Here is a 25441-nt window from a genome sequence, read left to right on the forward strand (position 1 = left end):
TCTGAGACCAGGAGCCTACCATTAAGGATGACATACTGGTTTCAGCAGCATTTGCATTTATAAGGGTTTTTACCTTGGAGCGATTATGGTTTCACCCAGCTGTGGTAGTGTAGGAGGGTTTCTGAAGATGCAAGCTGGAGTTCCAGGGTGCAAGCACTTTGTGCCATCCTTGTGAGCCTTGATGGGCGCACAGGGTGAGCTGGAATCAAATGCTAATTGATCCTCCACAATACCCCTGCCAATAGGTGCCTCCTTCCAGGAGAAGCTATCCAAGTGCCTTAAAACATCTAAAGCAGGGATTCAGACATGGCAAATTAACATGTTCACCATGCCTTGCATAAGGATGCAGTCATTTTCTTGGTTGCTACTGAGAGAGAGCTGAGTATAAATAACTTAAAGACAATTTAGCTGGTCAACAGCTGTCAACTTCTCTCCAAGGAAAGCCAAAATTCTTTGACTAAGTACTTTTTGGTGTGCTTGAGCATAACAAGAGAGAAGGAGGCTCTTGGGTTTTTTTCTAGCCAAGGCAGAGCTGCAGGTCTAAGATCTCTTACATAAAATGGTGTAGTTCAAGGATGTATCCATGAAAGACAATTTTTGTAGAATTTCTTTCTGAGTCTTATGTTCTCTAGTAAGAAAATATTTTTGTCCCAGGAAAACAAGTGTGGCTGAAAATAACTCTGGCATAATAATAACAACGGTGCTTCTAAGGGCAACAGTCTCCTCCTTGTTAAATTAACTTGTTACTTCACTTGAAAGTTGATCCCTTTTGCATTTCTAATGGCTGAAGTTAAACTGTGGCACGTATTTGATTACACAGCTGCTGGCAAGAGCTATTGTTTGGAAGCAGTGGTGCCAGAAAAGACACTTTTCTGCCAATGATGGCAGATGACCCAGCTCCAGATGAGGCATCATCAGTGTTGCTCTGTCTAGGGTAGATTACCCTTGCCACAAAGGGATCTGGCATTATCCGTAGTGTACTTGGCACCTCAAGGAGCAGAGCAAGCAGCAAAGCTCAGGAAGGAAAGTTGGAGTAATCTGTGTAGCTGGTAAGCTTTCTTCAGGCACATTTTACGTTGTCTGCTTCCTCTCTTAGGCTGAGCTTTTCCTCCATGCCTAACACTGAGTGATCCTGTGTTTCTTAGCAGAAGCTACATGAAGGATTAAAAGTAATAGCATATTTTTTTTTCTGTTGGAGAAAGTATCCCTAGGCTTAAGCTCCAGGTAGTGGAAAAAGATCCAAAGCTGATTTTTATTGACACCTTGCTTGAGTGTATGGACAAAATAAAACCTGTCTGTCTTTGCACTGATGGCACACTGACTGGGGACTGGGAAAGTGAGATAGCTCCCAAAATGACCTCTCTGTTCCCTCTAGGAAACTGCTTTTTATAGGCTGGAGAGGAATAATCCTAGCAGCCACCCCTATTATAAATCCCAAAGGGACAAGGTTCAGGGAGCACCCTGTCTCCTTGTCAGTGCTGGTCAAAAGGATGAAATGCTGTCCCTCAGGAGATGTGTGGGAGTGACAGCTGCCTCATGCACCTCTAGCGTGGCTGGAGGTGGTGTTTGTCTTCCCATTGCTCTTTCATCTGTGAACTGCAGCTTGAAAAACCCATGAGGGAGCTCAGAGAAGCTTTTCTCCCAGGAGGGCCTCCCATGCTGCATTCAGAATTTAAAAAGTACCATGCTGGAGCATTAGAGAGCAAGCTGGAAGTAAATTATGACAAATCAATTAGCTACAAGTGCTATTTAGAGAGTGTTTTGGATTGAAATAGGCACCTAAGAGCGTGAAGTATTCTGTCAAATCATTGAACATGAGGGTGAAAAATGGAGAAAGTCCATTTTAGTACACATGTTCAGCCACGTTAATTAGAGCAAACTGATGATTTTCTTCTGCTGGGAAATGTTAAGTCTGTGCTCTCAAAAGAAAATCAGCTCTTTAGAGGGAAAACTCTCCAGCAGGTTATTGTGTGCAGGCTCCACTTATGACCGTGTGAGATTTCCCTACCTGTGTGTCATGCTCCACATTGGGAACATTGGGGGAAAATAACATTTTAAATCAAAAATGGTGGGATTTAAATGACTAAATGCAGACACCTAATCTTTAATTGTCACCCTACACAGGGAAGCAGTCATCTCCAGGGCAGAGTTTTCTCAGCCTGAAGTAGCTGCCTCAGTTGAGTCAAGTGAATTATGCCTGGGGATTCGTATTTCTCCCCACTGATTGGAAAGGGAGCCTGGGAACACTGACTCACATACAGAAGTGTCCAGTGTGGCCCTCTAGAGCTAAGGGAGATGAACCCAGGAGAGCCCAGGAGATCAATAGTAGAAAATCAAAAGATTTCCAAGCAGGGCATTTGTCATGTCCATTGTGGTGTTACGCAGTGGCCAGAGAACACATGGCATGAAAGTTTCAGAGCTGCAGTGGTTCATCAGTGAAGATAACCAACAGAGCAGGGCATGCAAGGAGCATTTTTTAGGATGTTTGTAGTAATATCAACATTGAAATGACCTCTGCTGAGGAATTTATCCCATTGGGGTTCACCAGCTGTCTTTGCACCCTTGTAAAAGACAACTCAGAGGAAAATCAAGAGAACTTAGAATTTAATCTCATTTCAACATGTTTGTATTAATCTTAGAAGATAGGTGCTTTCCTGTAATACTTCTGTTATTAAAATTCTCCTTTTCCCTTTCTCTTCTACCTGGAAAATTGTATATGGTGCCACTTGGATTTTATCTTATTGGCAATAATCAGTTTCTCATAAATGAGAATATGGGAACATGAGATGTGAGGTAATGGCCCAATTTATGGACCTGAAGAACTTTCAGTGAGTCTTCAACAATGTATTAGGTCTAAATTCACACATTTTAAAAATGTACCATGGACATAGGGTTGTGTTGAGGGCCTGTGTCTAGGACAGCAAAAGTTGGCTATTTCCCTATATTAAACTATAAAAGCACTTCTAACTTCAAAGACATGGAACTGAAAGCTGCTAAATATATATATATTTTTTGAACCAATATGTGTCTCTATAAAGACAATGAATTGTGACTGCCTTCTCATCTTGTGCAAAGAACAATAAGTCTTAGAAGGCAGCAACTTTAAAGATTGGTACTTAATTAGAAAGTGTCCTAAATGAAAAGTCAGCGTTTTAATAAATTTCCTCTAGGATGAAAGGAATGTCTCTCCAAGGAAATTGCAGCAGATGTGTGAGTACTTGGGATCACTGGGGAGACCTTGGCATTTGAAGGCAGAGAACTTAAACTGTGAAGAGCTTGCTCAGTAGTTTTGAAGAATGTGTCTGTGTGCAAACACAGTGTGTGCATAACATTGAAAAATGTCTATAAACACGTAGATATATAGGGGTTTTTATACACACTAAAAAAAATCCCAAAACAGCTCCCTCCATATACAGGAATAGGCATCTTTCTGAGCAGCACTAGTGGGTGGGAGGAGAGGTGGTAGCAGAAGTTGTTGTAGGGGTTTGTGAAGAAACAGCACAGCCTGAAAGGGATAACTGAGCCTAAGATGGGACCCCTGATTCCCAGGGCTGGGAATCCTGCATAAAATCACCCTTTCCTGCCTCCTTCATTGCTGGTGGGACCTCTGAGAGCTTATTGCATGCCATAGGTCCTTGACAAAGCAAAAGCTGTCAGGGATGGAGGGGAGTGGGGAATCTCCTTCCAGCAGCTGTTCCATGGTCCTCTTGGACACCGTGGCTTGGTGTTCCCAGCCCCTGGATCCCAGCCTGCCCTGGGCCAGGTGAGGTGCAGCCAGGAGGTGCCTGCTCCCTCTGCCCTGCTGCCCCACCTGCTGTGCCCACAGCACTGTGGGGAAGTCTGATGGGGCAGGCTCAGGGCCATCCTCCCCGTGTGGGTTTTGGTTTTCTCATCCTTCCCACACCAATGCCACTGGGAGTAATTTCCAATAGCTCTCACATCCTTCCTCCTAAGTGATCCATGAATAACTTGGAAGAGCTCCTTTGGGCCATTATTTTGAACTGGCAGCTGTGAGTGATGCTGCTGTGGGAGGCTGGTACACAGTGTCTTGCGCTCTCTTTATCACCCAGCTCATCCAATATGCTAGTGCTTGCAATGGGCTTCAAGGGACTTTGATGCTTAATCTGTGTTTGAAGTCATGTTTGTTCCTAGCATTTTTTGTAATTGAACAATTACAGAAGGTTACTTTTGGTAATGTAGGCTGCTACTGTCCTCCTGGTAGTTTCAGACTACTTAATAGTAATTTTCTTAAATCGATGTAAAATTTGTTAAGTCAAGCAATGTCCTGTATGAGTTTATTCTTCAGTTCAGACAGAAGTATTTTATAAACTCCTCTGCAGGAAATGTCCAATTGAGTTGTTAAAACTTCTTGCCAGGTTCAAAATTACATTAACTGTTTTACCAGCAGAACAGGGGATTGTTGAAGAAACATCTGTTCTGAAAGGCTTATCAAATTTTTACTCCCTCATCATCAGATTAGTTTGTTGTCTTGTTCATTCAGTTGTGTTGCCTGACAATTTACTGCAATTTTCTGCTCATTTCTTTGACCTACAGTTTGGGATTTAAAGGTTATAAGTACTAGGCTAGTAGGAAACATTGGTTTAGTAGGAGAGATAAATATTTCCTGCATCATAACACTTTTGATAATATTGGTAAGCAGAAGACTTCTCTTCATAATCAAGTAATTTAAAGAGTGTTTCTAAGAGTCCTCAAATTGCTGCTCCATACCTCCTAAAGTTGCTGCATTGCAATGACAACTTTGTATTATGGGGAAGGAGAACTTTGGGAGTTACTGTGCAGTTATTTTGTGTTTAGAATGGATGGCTGGCAGGGATTTCTAAGATCTGTGCGCCCAAAAACAGAGGAAGTTTCACATTTCACAATATCACTGCCCACCTTGCTGTAACTGAGCAGCAGCCTCTGCTTGGCCTTCCTCAAACTGGTTAGTTCCTCCAAAATATGCTCCCAGAATTGCCTGCCCTCAGAAGCCAACAATTAACTGGGTGCTCTCAACCAGCACTGGAATATTGATGTTAATTTTCCTTACTTTATAGATATATTTATATAAATATAGGAATATATATATGTATAAAATCTTGTCATATGAACTTGCTGTGAATTCCCTGCTGATTTTGAGAATTACAGGATGATGAAGGCCCTCTCCAGACATTCTTTTCCTTAGAGAACAGTCCAGTTCTCTAGAATTCCATGTGGGATACTACAGTGCAGTGCAGATGAACAACAGTTTCTGCAATAATCATGTTAGTTCTGCACTAATGGAATTGCTTCATTAATAGAATATCAATTCTCTAATGATCTTATTCTGTTTCAAATCCCATAAACCTCATTTGTACAAGAAAGCTGATTAGCACAGTGCTGCAGCATGAAGCTGTAACAGCACAACAATAAATGTGTTATGCATTTTCTTAGTAATGCCTTTTTTGGTGATAAATATCTAGCTATTTTTAAAGCAACAATTGCAAGACTTATTGCTTTAGCTTTTGTGGGAATTACAAAGGGATGAACGATTGCATTGATATAATGAATATAACCTTGCATAAAAATAATGCTAAATGATTGGAGAAAGTGAGGTTATTTGAAAGATTTTGTGTGTTTGTATACAAACTAAGTGATCCTTAAGGACAAATAAGGAGAGAAATTTGCTAAGGAAGCATGTTTTACTGGCTTGATGATTTTTTTTAATTTGCTGGACTCTAGTGGTTTAGGCAACCCATTAGGTATCTAATGGAAATGTTTAAAACAACTATTTTTAAGTGACATTTTCAGTAATAAGCCAAATGAGTCAAGTACAAATACAGTATGCAAATAGAGTATGTTAATAGAGTTCATGTGGTACACAGCAAGTTTGGAAACCCAAACTCCATCCCATGCATGTCTATGTTTAGAGCAGGTCAGTGCAGTGACTCTAAATCTAAGCACATTGATACTATTCAGAACTAGAACAAAAAAGTGAAACAAGACAGAACTCACTCATTCTTTAAAAAAATTTGCAGAATTTCCTTAACAGAAGAAACCACGTATCTTGTGCTTTGAACAGAGCACAAAGAAATGTGGGGGTTGTGACTGACAGGTTTCAGTCTTGAAAATGGTAAAAGTTTGAACATCTTTCAAAAAAGACTTTCAAAGTAAGGATGGTTGAATCATGCTGTTTGCCTGTCTTTTCCATGATAGCCAGCTTGAGCTGCAGAATGAGATGTAGCTGTTTATAGTCCTTTTCAAAGGGGAATGGAGTATATGCACATAATGCTTTAGATATTTCTCTCTCAGGATACTAAAGTGGCCATTTTGGGAAGAAACAAAAAAAAAAAAAAATAGAAGTCTAGGTCTCTTCCGACTTCAGAGAAGCACTTGTTAAAAATAACCATTACATTTCTTCCACAGAAACTCTAAAATCTGAGCAGCTTTGCCTTGCATTCAGATCACTGCAGTCTCAGCAAGCACAGGTGCAAATATGCAGCACAAAGGCCAGTCTCCCTGGGGATGCTGCTCTCCTGTATTTCCTCCCCAGCCCCTCCTGCTTGTCAGACTGTACTTCTCTCACAGCAATTTCTTCATTGTTACACGAGCTGCATTTCAGAGGAGTGTTTAGAAGAGCAGAACAAACAGGAATGATGCCTTTCTGGAGGATTCTGGGGGAAAAAAGCTGATGAACCACAGCCTTCCTCTCTCCATGCAGCTGGTGGTAGCAGCCAGCCCAGGGTGCACTAGCTGTATTTACCTCTGGCAGAGATAAACTGGACATCCTTGGCAGCCTGATGTCCTAGGACAATAGGAATATTTAAAGTTCTAGCTGGCTGTGCCTTGCTGTGGGTCAGTAGGACAGGCAGGGATAATTACACAGATCTCTTGGAACCATCAGCTCAGAGCTTTAATGACCAGGTGGCCAAACAGCCAGAAACAACTTCAGAGCTTGACTGAAGAGTGCTCTCTTCCTATCTTGGCCCTGAAGAATTGTGAGAATGGAAAGACAAGGTGCTGCTGAGAAAATAGGAAATGTAGAAGGTGATGAATGCTTCTTGTGCGTCCGTTTTTTGAAATGTGGTGAGACAGTTGCCATAGAAATGCTGTTCTCTGCTCAATACAATGGGTGCCAGTTCCAGGAAGCCATTGACAGCTGTCACAAACAGCTTTCCATGAATTTAAATGTCTAAAGTAATGTAAAGGGAAATAAGTCCTTGTGTTTCCTTATAGATCAGATGCTGTAAGTTTTGATTTTACTTAGGGGAATATGGCTGAGCAGAGCATCAGCTGTTACACATGGTCTGCAAAGTGAATGTAACTGCAGTTTAGTTTTGCTGTAAACAAAGAACAGCATATGTTTTCCAGAAAGAAATGAACTTGCATCTTTTAAGATTGTTTTGATAGACCAGAACTTGCAACTGTCTTGACTTACGCTATCAGACTATAAAGCTACGCAAATTAATTTGTTTCAGAAGACAATTTTGGCAGTTTGAAACAGTATACTCCATAAGAATAAAGTGCTCAGTAAGGAACAGTTTTCAGCTGTAAATACCTTAGGATATCCAAACTATTATGAACACAACTAGTAAGTGTATTATGACAGGTCATTTACCAAGGAAGAGGCTTCTTATTTGTTCTTGTGGCCAGCATTCCTTATCCCAGTGGTGTGCCCAGGTACTGCAGGAGGTAACAGCAGCTTGGGCAGAGCACTGAGCACATAGTATGAGCTTCTGGTCTACTTTTTTGGGTTGTCACTTTGTTCTGCAGGCCTCAGTTGACAGCAAACTCCTTTGGGCAGAAGTTACTCATCAGAGCAGTCAAAGTTGAGCTGCCTCAGGGGAGGAAGAATGAGCTGTACCAAACAGCCAATGGAAACAATGAGTAAGAAAAGGAAGGCTCTAAAAGTTGTGCAGATGAAAGAGGCAATTCATGGACACATTTAGTAGCTCATGCTATTTACAAAATTTTGTTGGTCAGGCATTATGCTTGTAAGAACTCGTTTATTTCATTATGAGATAGATGAAAATTAAATTATTTTGTGTAAGCAAATCCCTTTATGGAAGACTAGACTCTGTTATAAATGAAGAGAGGGCCAGTTCATTTTCTTTTCCCCAGAGCTTGCTGGACTGAAACAGCATCCTTAAACAGCCTTATAGTCATTTAAAAACTGAGACTGACTTAACTTTTTTAAAGAGACTTGCTGCTTTCCTTTTCTGACAGTTAAATTTGGGTATGCAAAAAGGCATGGCTGTAGTAATTACCTGTAAAATTTATCTGTCCAGGTGAATGTGTTATGTGACCTATAGACAGAGTGCTTACTGAAAACTGCAGCTGGAGGATTGTTACTTTGCTTCTCCTGCACTGCCCCTCTACTCTAAAGGAACCTCTCTGGGCCATCACATCTTAAAAACTGAGAGTAGGATAGCTGCAGGCTAATTTATTAATTAATGGGAAGACTTGAGTCTATGTGAGAGTCTAGGTCAGAGATTTAGTGTTCCCTTTTCCTTTCCACGGAATCTCTCCAACACTATAAATTGCCAAAATATTCATAGCTACTCTGATGGGGAAGAAACAGCTTAGGGCGCAGTGATCTGGCACTTGTCTTGCTCCAAGGCCTCTGTGGATCGAGGTGAGCATCACAACCTTCATCTCAGACTCAGTGCCTCCCCAAGTCCTGCTGGCAGGTTTTCTGGCTTTGCTCTGCTTGTTACTAATTCCTGCTGTGCAGCAAAGGTGCAAGGAGAGCCTGCTCAAGTCCTAAGGGGGCAGGGAGAATAGTTGGTGATTGCCTGTGCTAGAATTGACTGAACATCACTCTGTTGGTTACAGATGCTGTACTGGGAACCTGGGGAACAAGGGGGTCACAAAATGACTGAGATCCAAGGTGATTCAAGGTGCAGATCTGTGATTGAGAGCTGTGGTCATCCCTGCTGAAGGGACACGATTGCTCAGCACTTTGTGTCTTGGGGAACTTGCCAAGTTCTTGTTCATTATAGGGCAAACTTAATTTGGCACTACTGACTGCCAGAAGCCTGAAGTCACACAGAGGTTCAGTACTCTGTTTCCTGCAGCTACTGTAAACAAATATGTGCTGTCTGCTAAGAGCATCATGTACTTGTTCAGCATTAGACTTACAGACAGCTTTGTTCTTGGAGCAGTTCTTTTATTTATCATTGCATGAGAATTTGCAAACCTTTTTTCTCAACATCAGTAGTGATCCTGTTTTTGCTTTTCCATCTCTGATTTGTTGAATATCGTTAATCTTGGCAGGATTCAATTGCTTGAAATAACCATATTGTGTATCCTAAATGGCCTACTGTGAGGCTTCAAATCTGAGGGCTCTTAGAGCTGCAGCTTAATTTACATGATGCTGCTAGCATTTTGTAAGTATTTATTTCTGTTTGTAAACATTTGTGCTTTGATGAATGGCAATCTATTGTCAACAATCCTGCACCTTCTTTCTATTTCTCGGCTTTCACAACCAGAGACAGGACTGATTTTACCCACACTGTGTGACTTTTTTCCTCTTTAAAAACATATGTCTTCTTCCTTTCTGTTGAAATGGAGAAAACTTCTGCCACTGGGTGTGTGGATGTGGCAGTAGTACTGTCCACTGGTGGACAAAATAAATGCAGCCTCTCTTGAAAGTGCACCACAGCACGAGGCTCTCATTTATGTCAGTGTCCTTGGGAACCAAACCACTGCATGTCCTTCCTGCAATCCCCAGCCTGTGCTATGAGCTGGAGCTCCAGAGGGACCCCTCCCTTCTCATGCTGTCCTGAATATTGAAACTTGAACCTGCTTGGACAAATTTCCCCCCTTATGTGCTTGAACCTTTTCTTCTTGTGGTGATTTCTCCCCTCCCTGGAGGGAGAGGCAGTAAATCTACAGCAGATTTATGGCTTTCTGTCAGCTGAGGACAGCCTGGTACACTGGAACCACTGTGATCTCCTACAAAACATGGCAGGGTAATCTCTTGAGTTTTGTAGAGCACACAGCTGTCTTCTCTTAGAGAGGAGAAGGTCTTTTGGCTTGCAAAACCTTTGGAAATGAAGGATAAAGAGGGGTAAAAGTTGCCCAATTTCTGTGTTCTGAAAAGTCTGGTAGATTTTTAAACTTTTTAAAGTAAATCAGTTACCTTTTTATCTCTAAGTCACTGGAATGAAAAATATCCTAAACAATACTTACATCATGTTGGAAGATATCTTACTCCCAACTCATTAAATGTTGCTTTGCTCTCTGACAGCCTATGCCTCCAGTAAGAAATTCCTCCTTTGGGAATGCCACAGACTGTGCAGAGTGCAGGGCCCAGTCCCTGAAGTGGATGTGTCTAGGTTTGAATTTAGAGAGACTGATATTCCAGCTGGAGTGGGTGGTGTCTCAAAAACCTCAGGTGGGAAGCAGATGCAGGATCACTCTAATGTCTTGGTGATGGCTTTGGAAGGCTCTGCTACCAGCCTGGTTACAGCAAGAGCATCAGCATGCTGAATTAAACTGCTTGAGTCATAGCAGAATGCATCAAGAAAGATTAATTCCTGTCCAAGAACACCTGATACATGACACCTGATTATGAGGTTTGAAATTTTTATTTATTAAAAAAACAAACCCCAACAAACCCAACCAAATCAAACATCTCCCCTTTCCCTCTCAGCCAGTCTCCTGTCTGCTTTTTATTTTGCTGTAGCTCAAGACCCAACACCATGGATGCTGTGGTGAAAAATGTCACTGATATTACGTGAAGATAATTACTGTTTTCAGTGCTGCTTGGAGCATTTAATTTCATGTTCAATACAACTGAAACAAACTGCTTTCACAAAATAACTTTACAGTTTATTCCCTTTGTGTTTCCATGGAGGAAATATCATTCTCTTTCTGGATTATCCTTTTCAAAGACTACTTTTGCCCTGGCTAAATTTCCCTATGAGGATTGACCCTGATTTAAGGGAATACTGAGTGGGAGACTAACAGAATTGAGTTAGTTTCTTTACTTTTAAATATCAGAAAGTAACAGAAGAGGAGGTTGCTTGAAATCTTTGTTAATTTGTTAGTCCATAGATAAAGGGTTTAATGTGATTAATGAAATTCATGATACTTGTGATAATGAGTGATTATTTGTCCTTTACCATTAAAGGCACAATGTAGCTACTTGCTGCCTGGATTACAATCTGCCTTGCAAAGGGCAAGCTCCAAGGGGCTACATTTCAATGAATTGGAAGAAAAGGAAAAGGACAGGTAGATGTGCAGCACTTCTGTACCTTTCTGCTTTCAAGTGCAGCCCTCTGAGTAAAAGCCATCTGACCACTGCAGCTGATGGCTCTCAGCCCCAGTTTACCATCTCCTTAAACTGAGTCAGTGGTGATTGCAGGCATCTAAAGGAGAACTACAGGGTGCGATGTCTTGCTCTGGAATATTGCTTCAATCTTGAATATGCTTTTAAAGCAGCAACTTTTGACTTTTTTTGTGGCAATTCTAGAAAATTGTAGAGACTAATGGCAAAGTTGTGATAAAGCCTGAAAAGCAATGAAATTGAAATGATAAGCAGGCTTATAACTTAGAAAATTGTCTTTCTCCTTTGCTGTCAAAACAGCTCTTTTTTGTAGTTTTGGTAGAGAAGAGATTATGAGAGGCTTCCAGCACCTCTGGAAAGTGCTGGAAACAAAGTGTTTGCAGCACCAGGTAGGGCTTCATCTATCTGCTGCAAGTTCTGGAGCCCAGATGGTCCATGGTTTATCCTAATTTTACAGGTAGAAAAGTCAAAATAAGGGATAAGAAAGCTGACCTGAGTTTGTGAGCAGGGCAAGGTGAATGCTGAATTCTGCCTTAGGGTATGACAAAAAGAAAATAGAAGATTTGTGATTTTAAGATTGTTAGTTTGGCTTCTTGGGCAGTAGATGGCCTGGTAGCTCAGTGCTTTATCTATCCTGCACTGGTTTCGTGCTGTGCGTGCTTTGCTAAACCTTTGCTGAGCTTCTGCTCTTGTGCGGAGGCCAGATTTCTTCAAAATTATCATCAAACAACATCTGTCTGCTGCTTGGGGACCCTGTGTGCTCAGTAAATCAGTAGGTAGACTGCAAATTTGATTAAGACTTAGGTCTTTGCAACGCCCTTGGTAGTTCATCACTGCTAAGCAGAAACGCAGCCTTGTAATTTCAAAAGGCCAGTTAGGCCTTTCAGAAATAACGCCAGTGGTTATGCTGATGGATCAAGTGTGGGATCTCTGGATATAAAGCATTGCTGCTCATCATGGGATATAAAAATGTATATGGAGGGATCCTGTTGTGGGAGACTTTCTGTCTGTGTTGAAGTGGGTTGGTCGTAGCTAGAATTTGATTATCTGTACCAGCAAGTTTTTGAAGTGAGAAAAGCTATTTGCATAAAATACAATAATGCCTCCCACCTGACATTTACAGGGGGAAGGAAAGAGTATTTTCCCAATTTTTGCTACCCTTTTTTCATGGTGATATCTTTAGCTACAGGCTTGTCTTGTTAATTGATTGAATTATTTAAGGTGCTGATTTATTTAGTGAAGGCAAAATTAGTATTTTTGTCTCTGACAGCCACAGGGCTTGGAAGAATAGTCAAGGTATTTTTCCTGATCTTTCAGTGCATTACCCAAGAACATGTTTCCTGTGTACTAGGTAAAAACAGGTGGAGAAATCTGATTTCTTTATTTTGAAAAACTTACTTCATAGAAGTAAGAAACTTCTCTGCACAGGCTTTTGGTTTTTTCCCCCTACAGTGGCCTTCCCATAAAAGATCAGAATTTTGCTACAGCTCTGGATGAGCCTCATGAAGTTGTTTAGAAAGGTGCACGTTGTCCTGTATGTTATTGTGTGTAAGCCAGAACTACAGTGTATGCGTTTTGTGGGCATTTCTTCGCTGTGTATAGTGCACGTCTGCACTGATAATGTGACAAAGTCTGATGTTGGCTCAGTAGAAAGTCCTTCTGGGTTTGTGTGCTGCTTCCCTTTGTGCCTCTGGCTGAACAGCCCCTCACTTCCCTCTCCCAGCCTGTCCTGTAAAAATGTGTGAGCTGCCTTTGTCACCCCAGAGCCCTTTCCTCTCCAGAGCCTGCACAACACAGCAGCGTCTTGCAGAGGAACCTCGTCACTTGTAATTTATCCTCTCTTCCACAAGGAGCAATGCTGCTAAGTCCTTTAACTGGGGATTAATCTTTCTGTCTCTTACTCTTTGAGTTGCTGCCAATCAACTATTATTTATAAAACAAGCTCTTGGGTGATGATGGCAGATCTCATAAGTCACTGCTCAGTTTCTGCCATACCTAACTGAGACTACTGCCATAAATTGAGGTATGTTCAGTTACTCATTTCTAATTTGGTCAGCACAGAGCAATTTTATCCCCATATCACTGCCCATACTGGCACATCCAAGCAAGCAACCAATTGCCCCTTCATTTACCCCCTACGGTTGTACAGATCAGAAACAGAGGGCAGCAATGACCCTGCTGTGATCTCTTGAGAGGTTTTTCAGAAATGCTATTCTACCTGCAGTGCTTAAAAACAGGAACACTACTGCTGAGATCCACCCTAGGAGAACTGGGTGAATTTTGGAGGAGAAGGGGGAGCTCTGAATTGCAGAAATGAGGGCTTGTAGTAGGAGTCTCAGTAAAATCTATGTATTGTATAAGTGGCCTTGCCCTGATCCTAGTTGTTCCAAATGGGCTACAGCTGTGATGTCCTTAATTGGGCAGCAGCTGTGGCTCATGAAGGCAACTGGGATAAAAGGGAGTGGGCTGGCTGGTCAGGAAGAACCTTGGAGGAGCCCTGATGAAGTAGCAGGAACAAGGCTGCTGAGAAGAACTGCTCATAAGGTATGGCACTCTAGAAATAATATATAACAGCAATATGAATACAATATATAACAGCAATATGCATACAATAAGGGCTGATCGTTTTGGAGATGCTAACAATGAGCTTCAGCAGTGTTTGTATGGAATGGCCTCTATAGCTCATACCTTTCTTTGCCTCTGAAGCTGTTGCAGTAATGCTGATAAAATCTTCATACCACACTAGTCTCAAGAGAGACGTAGAAGCAAGGAGACAGATGTGTGTTACTTAATCTCTGGTTAGCACCATGCTTCAGTCAGTCTCTAGATATGACATGGGTGGTAAGTGTTGTGTTAGTCACAAAGCCTTGTGCCAAGGTGAGCCTTGGCAATTTTGGATGCTTACACAATGAATACTGGGTAAGTCTCTTGAACTTCTGAAACTTTCTGAGGAACAAGCTTTCTTTGGGATGTCAAATCTTGTAGTTCATGCTTTAAGCTAAGTCTAATAGCCTGAAATACCTTCTTTTACTGTTTTGCAGCATTCCTGGATCTGGTATTATTCAAGCAATGCAGAAATACAAAAAACCCCACCACAAATATGGGGGAGGACTGTGAGGATTCTACGAAATAAACCTCAGACTGTGTTCAAAAAACCCTCAAACAATTCCCTGCCCCCCCTGACCTTTTTTTTTTTTAGATTCTGGGCATATCTTCAGATTATTTTCCTACTAAATTTGAAGTTTCCACCTCCTATAGAGGAGGTAGTTAAAATCCAATCTCATTTAAATTTGGTACTCCACTATCGAAAACAATGAAAAAAATACTGCCAAAGACTCGAGACCTACAATTACCAGTCACATGACGTCTAGGTCTATTTTGCTAACCATCCCCCATGCTTAGTTTGTTCCCCAGCCTGCAATAACCAACTTGAGATGTACTACTGCCATTAACTTGCTTATTATCTAGAGACTCCTAATGTAGCTGATGAATACCTGTGTTCTGTGCCACGTTGTTTTCAAAGGTTTTCTTTTTCTTCTTACAAGGTGTGAGGCTGATCCCACAGATTCTCACTTTGAAGCATTGTTTGTAATATTAATTTGGTGAAACAGGAAAGACAGCAGCAAGATTTTCTTTCTAACTTACGCACTCCATCAAAAGACTGAAGAGATCTGAAGCTTTGTTTGCCCTTGCAAGTTCAGAGAGGTTCATTCATTTTGTGTGGGAACACTTGTCTTCCTAAACCTATTAATAGTGAGGCTTTGTGAGTCACAGAATCACAGACATCTTGGTTGGATGGGGCAGGTGCAGGTTGCCTCACCCAGCCTCCTCTTTGTACTGGGGACTTGCTGACATTAGAGACCAGGTCAGCCATGGCTTTGTACTTATGAGTTTTGGAAATCCTCAATAACTGGGACATTACAAGCTCTGTGGACAACTGCCCTGTCCTGCCAGTGAGGATGTTTTTCCTAGTGTCCAACCTGAACCTATCAAGACAGTATTTGTGATTGCTGTCATCCTTCATTATCTTGCCTGCCACTCTCAAAACCAGTTTGGTTTCATGGTCTTTAGCCTCCCTAACAGTATTTGCACTAGATCATCCGTTTTTTAGTCTGATAAACCACCCTTTCTTTGAGGAGGGAACAACCCCTGTTCTTCACCCTCTCTCACAAGCCCTGGGCCCTGATCATCTCATAGGCCGGACTTTGTCCATTTTCTCCACATCCATCTTGATCTCCCCCTTCTTTGCAGAAGAGGCTGAAGTACTGCAAGTCTGGCCTGATCAGTGCTGACTGGATTGGGATAATGACCTCTTGACCTGCTGGACATGCTTATTTTAATGAGGTCATTTGCTTTGTTTCTAACACGAGTGCAGTGTTGGTCTATATTAATCTGGCACCCATGGTAACCTCAGGACCTTTTTGGCAGGGTTAATATCAGCCCACTTGATTTCCTGCCCTTGCAGGTGCCTGGGGTTTTTCTTCCTTGAGTGCATAGCTTTGCACTTGGCTGTGTTGAACTTCATGAGGTTTGTTTGCTCAGTCCTCAAATTTATAGCCAGCTCCCTTTGTGTCTGTCTTTTGTCACGTCAGAAACTTTTAATCTATTACCCTAGAGGATACAAAAAATCACAGGCAAGTTTCTGCTCTGATTTATTTTGGGGGAGATTTCTCTATCCATTAACTATAGAGGGAACCATGGAAGACTTATTGCCTAAGCTGTGGTTGGCTTTTGAGAGTCTTCAGCTTTAGTTTCCACAAGTGAGAACAGTGAAACTACAGAGAAACTAGTATTGTATTTTCTTTTCATCCTGCTGTGCCGTGCCAAGTCTGAATGGAACAAGACTTTTTGTTTTTTGTTTGCTGTGATGTTCTGCTTTGTATCTATTCTGCCTTCCAAATATTGTGTTTCATCTTTAATGGTTATGGCACCCATTAAGCTGAGAACAGTCTTATGACTGAACCATCTTCACAGACTGTTAGCCTCATTATAGAACCTTAACTTAATGTTCAGACTGTCAGTGCATTAATAATTGTTTGGTATAAAATGTTGGCTTGCCTTCCTGCCTATTCTCTTCTCTTAAGGTTCCATTATTTGTAAATAGGGCAGCCTGTGGCCAGTTAACCCATAGTGGGGTTTCCTTGTTACTCTTCCTGTTAAACATCTGATACATCCCAATTTTTCTTGTATTTTCATCAGATTTCCTTTTTTTTATTTTAGACACTTTGCTTTAGACAGTAAGACTCCAATGGATATGTCTTCTGTGCATATTCTTCTCTTTTAATTTTTGTTATCCTCTCAAGGGTTATCTGCCTTCTACTATTGACCATGCAGACATCATTTAGGCATGTTTAGCTTCTGCAGTAGTTTTAAGCCAATGTGTAGATGACTAAAAATCTTTGAGTAGAAACGCAGGTCCCCATGTGAAAACTGATGTCATGCACTAGTAGATTTGGGGGTTTGTTTTTGCCTAAATGTTTTGAGTGGATCTCTTGGAAGCTGTTCATGTAAAGGTTTACAGACCCCAAGATGAAAACAACCATTTTGTTTTATCTGATGGGAAAATAGAAAAGGAGTAATCTTAGGCTGTAGCCTACAGTAGAGAAAGCCACATGGGATGAGTACATGTAATAAATATCTGATATTTCCTAGAGCATTCACAGCAAAACACACGTTTGACTCGCTTTGTTCACTAAAGGATAAAGGGCTAATAAGCAAAACCTGGTTTTGAGAAACCACAAGGATCTTTCACTTTGATAGATGTTTTCAACAAAAACTTAAAACGTGAAATCAGCATGCCTCATTCTGTGCTGTCTCAGCTTGGACCTGGACTAGGTGAGAGGGACAGTATTTTACCAGGGCAAGGGGTGTGCTGTTGTTAAGGACAGCAGAAAAAGGCACTGGGCTGATGAGTGACTGACTTGCTCTCTCCCAGCAGCAGCAATTTCTCTTTTCAGCCACCAGCCATCCTGGATGCAGCCATATGAAAAGCCCACTGCTGAGGGGGAGTGAGTGTGACATTCTCTTCTGTGGAACTCAGAGCTAAATTAGCACAGTCCTCCTCCCCCATTTCTTCCTTCATGGATTGCAGTGCTGTGGCTGTATTAATGAGGCACCAGCCCTGTGGAGAATGTCGTTCTGGTGCCAAAGTTCAAGATTGGTAAAAATGTCTGAAAATGTTCAGTTTTCTGCAGGTTATAATTTTTTACGAAAAGATTCTTTTATTCATTATTTCCTTTCTTGGTTGTAGCTTAAAAAAATTACCTATTTTATATAAAGAGATGTTTAGTGCTTGCAATTTCATTGTCTTCCACCCTGTTTTAGCTGTGGATGTGTTTACTCACATCAGAGGACATCTCTGGTGGTGTTAATGATACCTAGTTTTTATGGATTTGGTGGTTTGCTGTATTCTCAGAAAGAAAACTTACAGATAATAACCCTAGAAGTTTCTTACATTATTTCCCACTGTGAAATGTGGGGTTTGTAGGATAAACGACCTGAATCAATTCACAAAGTGGTCTCTGGACTGGTGGTGGTTGGAGGGCTGGGCAGCACTCTGCTCCTCAGCTAAAATAAGTGCCTATTTCACACTGCTTTGTAAGGGAAGCCATGCTTGATTTCATCAGGGTCTTCTCTTTCAACTCCAGGGTCCTGATTTTGTTTGGCACTAGGGCAGGACAATAAGCAGGAAAGTGCCTGAAATGGATGCATGGAAAAATCATGCCTGGAGAAAGTGCTTGTTCCTAACTGCCACGAGCTGCAGGTTGGCTGCTGGTTGAAGAATGAATAATTACATTCCCTTTTAAATGACACACTTTAGAAGTGGTGTGGATTTTCCCTTTTTTTAGTCAGTCACATGTCCTGATCCAGCAATGTGTTTTAGTTCTTTTTAAACTCGAATGATACTTTGAAATAAATAAAGCCAGCATGTGCTCCAGCACTGCTCTCAAGCATAGTTCTTTCCAACATCCAGGCCCTAACTTTTAAAAAAGTGATAATTTCTAGGATAATTTCATGCATTCAGAATTCCTGTGGGCATTTAGCTGACGTGCCTCATGATAGACACCCAAAACCCAGAGTGTGTGTGATATGGGCCAGGCAGCAATTGAGAGCTGACCCCCAGCCCTGTGCCTTAGCCACGATCCCACCCCCAGCCACTGGAACTGGAGAGTGCACAGGGCAGGGAGCAGAAATCAGGGCTGCTTAACCAGGCTGGTGATTTCAGGGATGAAGCTGATAGAAGTGCACCGAGGGGAGCAATTTTAAATTCTTAATTATAGAGTGCCTGAAGAAGGCTGGCGCTTGCTGGAGCACAGATCAAGTGCTTTCTCCTCTGATGGGATTAGGCCACTTTGGCTACTTGTGTCAAGTCCCTTTCAGACATGACACTGCTTTGATTCCTCCCACTCCCCAGAGGACTGTAATTAAGAAGTTACTGCCTCCCAAGTGTGCAATTATGTTCTCTGAAAGCCAGTAACCAGCCCTGAGTGTAAAACATCCCCTGCCTCCTGCGTGAGCACCCTTCTGACACGTAGGTACCTCAGCTTTGGCAAACTGCAGAGGATGTTTTGTCCCCAGGCAATGTGGTGAATGTGAAGTGTTAGAGAGGGGATCAAAAGGAAGACCTGAAGTAGGTAAAGCATAAATAAGGCTGTAAGTATGCTTGGTAAGTATTTTTGACATAAAAGCTAGAATAAAAGCTCATATGAATGTCTGAGTAGTTGTTGAGTTTGCCAGAAATGAGGAATGAAAGACTTGCAAGGACTGCAAGTTTGGGTTTTTGGACTTCCAAGGACTGCAAGTTTTGCCAGAGTTTCTGTGCTGTTGACAAAAATAAAATTCAAGGAGTTATTACCCCTTAAAGACTTTTATTTACACTAGCCAAACACCCAGTTATGCCAATCCCAATTTTAATCATCTGGGAAGGCAAAACTCTCTTTGTGAAAATAGTATATACAAGACAGAAATATAATCTGCTGGAAATCTGGTTTTGAACAGTAATCTTGAGTGTTTCACCATGCCAGTGTTACTGTCACATCTGACAAATATTTACGTTTTTCTTGTTTAAGGCACTCCAGCAATAGAAACAAACAATTCCCAGGCACCATTTCCCAACACAGCCAGAATTTGGAGCTAAACCTCCCTTGTTGCCAGGCATGCTGGGCTCTGGGTGGGCATGAAGCCTGTTTTCATCCCTCCCTCACTGCAACAGCCTTTAGGCTTCCAAATGTGCTTTCCTTGTTTAGACTAAAGAACTTGATTTCTTTGATATTTCTTCTTAGTCCGCAGTTTCTACTTATTTTATTTTTTTCCTTGTTCTTTCCTGTGTGCTTTCCAGTATGACCCTGACCCTCCTAAAGTGGTCAAAAATGAACAGAGCAGTCTAGGGTGATGTTTTATGTATTACACTATAATAATATATAAATATAGTGTATTACACTAAAATAATAGAATATTTTGTGGGGTTTTCTCTCCCCTCTCCAATAGCATGGCATTGTTTGTGATGCCTTAAATCCTTCTCTGCAGAGTCCCTCACAGCCCTGCTTTGTATAGGTGATTATTCCTAACTCAGTGTAGTGCTTTGAAATTCGCTATGGACAAGGAATGAGACAAATGTTTCTTTTCAAATGGGCTGTTTCCTCCAGTTTGCCCACAGATGTGCTTGATTTAGGGCTGAGTTGTCAGAGTTGTGCCACAATCAAGGACACATTTTAGCAGAAAAAGGCAATTGTCTGTGCTTGAACTGTTCTTCTAGAAGAGGACTTGCAGCTCAGAAGATAGTAATAACTTTGAGGGAACGTTAAAAATGAAAAAGAAAAGAGGAGTATTCCAGAGGAAAAAATGAGTATATCGTTTTAAAAGTCAGGTTCATTGCCTAGTGTCTTTAACTAGTATCTTTTCTCAGTTCTACAAGTCATGGCAACTTCAAATAAATTAAGTATAAACAGTCAGGCTAGTTCCACACCAAGGATTAACGGCAACACATTGAGAAAAAAACCAAGAAGTAAACTAAGCAAGAAGTGAAGGAAGCACTTAACTTTGTTTGGTAGATGATTCTACTAAATTAAAATGTATTTTAAAATTAATTTTACTAAATTCTGACTTCGCTAATGAGCATAGTTAACAAATATACAATAGAATCTTCAATTCCTTCACTTCCCAAATTACTTTTGGAATCATTCCTGGTCTCTACCAGCTGTTGTCATGCATGAGCTATGAAGTCACTTGTAAGAACTAACCTGGAAATCTGTTAGAAGCACTGCAGTTATTCCAGCTGCTTTGAGCAGGGAAAAGTGATGCATACATAATATTCTAGTTAGTATTTTTTCAAAATGTGTCCTGAGAATTGTTAGGAGCACTGGAAGCAAGACATGAAAATAACAGCATTATCTGGCTTGCAGACTTCTACCTTCCAAATATAAGATAACTTCAATATGAGTCTATAAACCTAATTTTTTGGGAGGTATCCCTTCAGTTCTGTTACCCGTACCACTAGTTAATTCTTGTATTCAAAAGAAAAGGATGAACAGAGTATTTTAGTTCTGAATGTGCCCATTTCTGAACAGAACAGGGAGCACTACAATATTTGTAGTAGTCTGGCTGTTTCTTAGTTAATTACGAACATCTGGTCAAACTGGCATCCCTATTACTGTGCATGCTACAGAACATAGTGTCTTCCTTCTGCATCCTGTTGGTTTTCAAAGGGATTTCTATTTCCTACAAAATAGCTGTTAGTGTTGACAACAGCTCCTTTTAGCTTGAATGCTCCTGAATGGGTGAAAAGAATCTAGATTTGTACAACAGAAGGTAAAAAATCTAATTCAGGCAAATATTTTAAAGTGTTGTTGAATATATTGAAAAATCATCCCACACCTAAAATGACAAATGGCTGAATAGAACATATCAGCACTCTGCTGTCACATTGCAATATGTTGTATGACATTATTGGATCTCCAGGTTTGCTAGAGAAAAGTGAAAAGGGAAATAGAATTGCTGTTTCATACCTTAGAGAGGAATGTAATCATCATTAAATTCATTCAGGTGCCAATGCCTAAATCCATCCACATATTTTCCACTCTTAATGTGATTTTGACTTCCTGCAGCTTTGCAAAACACAAAAAAACCCCTCAAACCAAACAAAAAAGAGTTGTCATGCCGATTTTGTGCCTTAGGATGAATTGGTAACGAAAGGGAAAAGAAACTAAAGGCTTCAGGATTAGACACTTGCCTCTGGATCTTAAAATCAGCTTTAGTCCTCCTCCTGTTCTAATATCAGTTAGCAACTCTGAAGTCACTTAAGGCTCTTGTCCCTCTCTATAATCTAGTGCTTGACTTGAGAGCCCATCTCAGATTTGCAGGAGTGATAAGGTGTTGGGAAAAGCTGATATCCAGGAGGCGTAGAGTAAAACCAGAGGGCTGTGCATTACTGAAACCTAAGGCCACTGCCCTTGGGGGTTGGGGCAGAGGCCTTCCCTGGATTTTGGAAAAAATCTCTGTAGTGATGAACACCACTGGAAAACACCATGGGCATTTCTAACTTGCTGTGGGGTAAAAGTATTACCTTCCCAAATAGGTCTAAAAATGCTGCTTATGTAACTTTTATGTTTTTACAATGTGATTGATTGGTTTTTCCTTTAGAATTTTCGCTATGGGTGTTTACAGGTATTTATTTTACATTTCTGGGCTAGAGAAACCTATTGAACTCAATGTTAGAGAATAAATTAAGTCATCCTTCAGTGTGTCACTTTTAATCTGGAGATCACTCTGAAGATATTTTTCATGATTTTGCATCTAGAAATATCAGTCTGATAATTTGTCTAAACTCCTTGAATACCATCTCTTACAGATACACTTATTTAAGGAAACTTATGGTGTAAATTTTGACTCCACTGTATGTAAAATGTGTTTCTTAAAATTCTTTTTATAGTTTACATGGATAAATATTAATATAACATTTTATGATCTTTACTGTTATCTTATTTAGAATCCTGGGAAAATCTGAAAAAGCTAATTTGATTCAAAAAGAATATATGTTAATTATATTTAGCTAGCAGGGTACTGTTTTGAAATTATAGAAATTTAGCTGAGATGCACAACTTTCGTGTTTAATTCTGTCTTACCCACAGACCAGATAGATGGCTGCTTGACTTCCTAAATTTTGATCCCAACATGTAAAAGCAACCTCCATCTCTCCCCTAGGAGGGCTGGGAAAAGCTGTGGGATACTGTTATGCCTCATAAATCCTATCTTGTCATGGTTTCACTCCAGCTCTCTTCTCTCTTCCCCTCATTTTCCTGAGGAGGTGCTGCCCTTGCACTCTGCCTGTGTTGCCTTTTTGCCTCCTGTTTTATCATCCACGCTGCTCAAGCACTAAAATTTGCTCTCTTAAAGAAAAAAAACAGTTTCTAACAGGATGAACCTGAACACCAAAGCCTCCAGGTTTTATGCCTGAGAGTAATGACACAGGGCAGCTGTGTTACACACATCTGTCCCCCTCCCAGAACATCCTTTGTATCCAAATTCTGACTCCCTCATGCCACAGCACAGCCATGTAATTCAAGTGTCATGGTGTGAAAATGTTACTCTGCCGGGTTAGGATGTGGGTTTTTGTCTTTTTAGCTTTTACCTGAGAAAAACCCCAAGCATGTGATAAGAATTATATATAATAACTATGTTTTGGTGCCACAAGAGCTACCAGCCTGAGGGAGAATATCTGAGAGATGATTACAGGCTCAAATCAAACATTGCCTCGGCCCTGAGTCATGGCTGCAGCATTTCCCACCATAAAGCACTGGCAAATGGGCTGGCCCAGCAGGTGCCAAGTCTGGCTCTGGAAGCACACTGTAGGTTGCTCTGGGGCTCAAACTGGGGTCAGCTTCCTGTGCTGACCATGAAACTGAGTGAAATGAGTTGCAGTGGTGAATTGTGCCTTCCTAGAGAATCACTCATTCCAGCTGCTGTCCTCTAAGCACACTCACACCTGACAGTCTTTATCTCTGTTCTTGGCTTTGCAAATAGGGGTGATAAGAACTAAAGGGCAGGAAATTGTCCCAACACCTATAGATAAATGTACAAATGCAGTGCAGGCAGCATTTCCCCCAGGAACTTTTCTGGTCCACCTCGTTTTGTCCTGGCATTTCAGGAACATCCTGGCCATGCAGAAATTTTCCATGACTTTCTTTCCAAAAAATTAGTTATTGTCAAATGATGTTTGCTCCAGAGAATGCCAGGTCTGGGCAGCCTGAGACCATGTACACCAGCTGGTTTGGTGGCTGTGTTTCTTTTTGCTGGTGTGCTGCACAGAGACAATTTCCAGTGGCTTCAGGTGCCTTTCCGACAATTTCAGTGTTTTCATTTTCTAAATGAAGACTAAATTCTAGATATTTACTTCTCCTGTGTAGAAAATGACATATACCTCATATAGGGATATCTTAAACTGGAATGGGAATTCCTGGTTTCCCTTAAGTCTTCCATGTTCATTTACACCTTGGCCTCTGGTGACAATTTTAAACTGAGGTATTACACTTCCAACCCTTTTGGCTTCTTACATGCTGCTGAACATTGGCTTGACTGGTGCATTTATATTTGTACAGGAGTCACTACAGAGCAAGCAAGGTCAGAACTTTCACTGTTTCAAATGAAAAGTAGGATTTCAAATAAATGGGGAGATTAACTTTGTCCTTTGAAAAGCAACTCTGATTTTCAGGAATAAAATTTCACCTCTAACTGCAAGAAGAAAATAATTTTCACTAAGTTACTAATAAGTGCACCTTTGTAATGTGCATGCATTTGGACTGAGATGTCTGAAGTGTGCTTGAAATTTATCTTAAGTATGGCTCTAAGCATGTAAGATGGTGAAAAATTGTATTTCTGTTTAGTAGGAGTGGGTGGTGTTATCTAATAATATAAGTTTGAATTCACATAGTAACATTTAAAATCTATTTATAAGTGAAAGACTAACAAACAGATGAGTGAATATAGGTCAGAGAGGGGAGTTAGAGAGAATGGGAATAATAACACCTCTGGCTGCATGGGCTGATGAGGCACCACTGCTGCCAGGGAAAAAGGATCAGAAAAACAGCTTGGTGTTTAAGAAAATTGTGGCTGCTTGCAGCAGAACAAAATACCAAACATTCTGAGCTTTACAGCCCTGCAGACTGCCTGAGGAGCTTTGTATTTCATCCCAGAGGCAGACATAGAGTGCTTATTATTCAAATACCCACCACTTATGCCTGATAATGCTTTCAAGGCATACCTGACTGAACTGTAAAAATCCCAATCTGGTCAAGTGCTGGTTTAATATGCACAGACACTGGCTTGCAAACCACCATGGATTGTTTTCATGAACCACAATTTCACTGTCAAGATTTAATTAAGAAATATATCAGAGCCTTTGGAAGAAGTAGGGTTGTCTGGGGTGTTGGACAAGTGCAACGTGTGACATAAAAATCTGTGCACTGACCAAGCTGCCTTCCCAAAAGGGAAAAGGGACAGGATTGCTTAAAAAAGCCACCAAGCCCTTACCTATAATGGACATGGTGCTTTTACATCATTCTCATCACTGTGAGCCACATTATGTAGCTGGGATTTGATTGTATTAACCTACATATTGCAATCTTGAAAATCCTGGGAAAAGGACACATTTTATGGCACTATAAAGTCGTCATTTTTCTGCTGCTGTATGAAGATTATTACATTCCCTGAAAGCACATAACAGATTTAATCCAAAATGGGATGTATTATTTTTTTCTGTACAAGCAAGCTGTCTGGCAGGCAGCAGGAAATAAAGAGAATGATTATTATTAGGTTTTAGTGACTTAAAGTAATATTTGTATAAATGCATATACATAGGACCTCTAAAAACTACCCCACAACAAAAAATATTAAAGCTGATATGTTGATTTTAAATGAAGTTTTGAAATAGTGAAGCCTAATGGGCAGCCAGAGATCATTCACAAATACAAATTAATATAAACTAAGAAATGTTTCTGCTCTAAACCTCATGTGTTAAACCTAATCAGTATTTACTGTATTATCTCTGAATAGAATAAGGACAGCGCATTATCTGTTTCAGTAATGCAAAGTTAATTTTAGCTGTCAGAAGGTTGGAGTCAAAGACCTATAAAAGAAGATATTTCCTGAGTGAAATCTAAAGGGACGTTTTAATTTGTT

General features: G+C 40.8%; 1 protein-coding gene across 1 annotated transcript in view; it reads right to left on the minus strand.

Annotated features, from left to right (window-relative positions):
• HTR1F (5-hydroxytryptamine receptor 1F) overlaps positions 1–25441 on the minus strand; it is a 101448-nt gene that overhangs the window by 16996 nt on the left and 59011 nt on the right. The window lies entirely within an intron of this gene.

This window comes from Ammospiza caudacuta, chromosome 2 (assembly GCF_027887145.1).
Source record: "Ammospiza caudacuta isolate bAmmCau1 chromosome 2, bAmmCau1.pri, whole genome shotgun sequence".
Lineage (NCBI taxonomy): Eukaryota > Metazoa > Chordata > Aves > Passeriformes > Passerellidae > Ammospiza > Ammospiza caudacuta.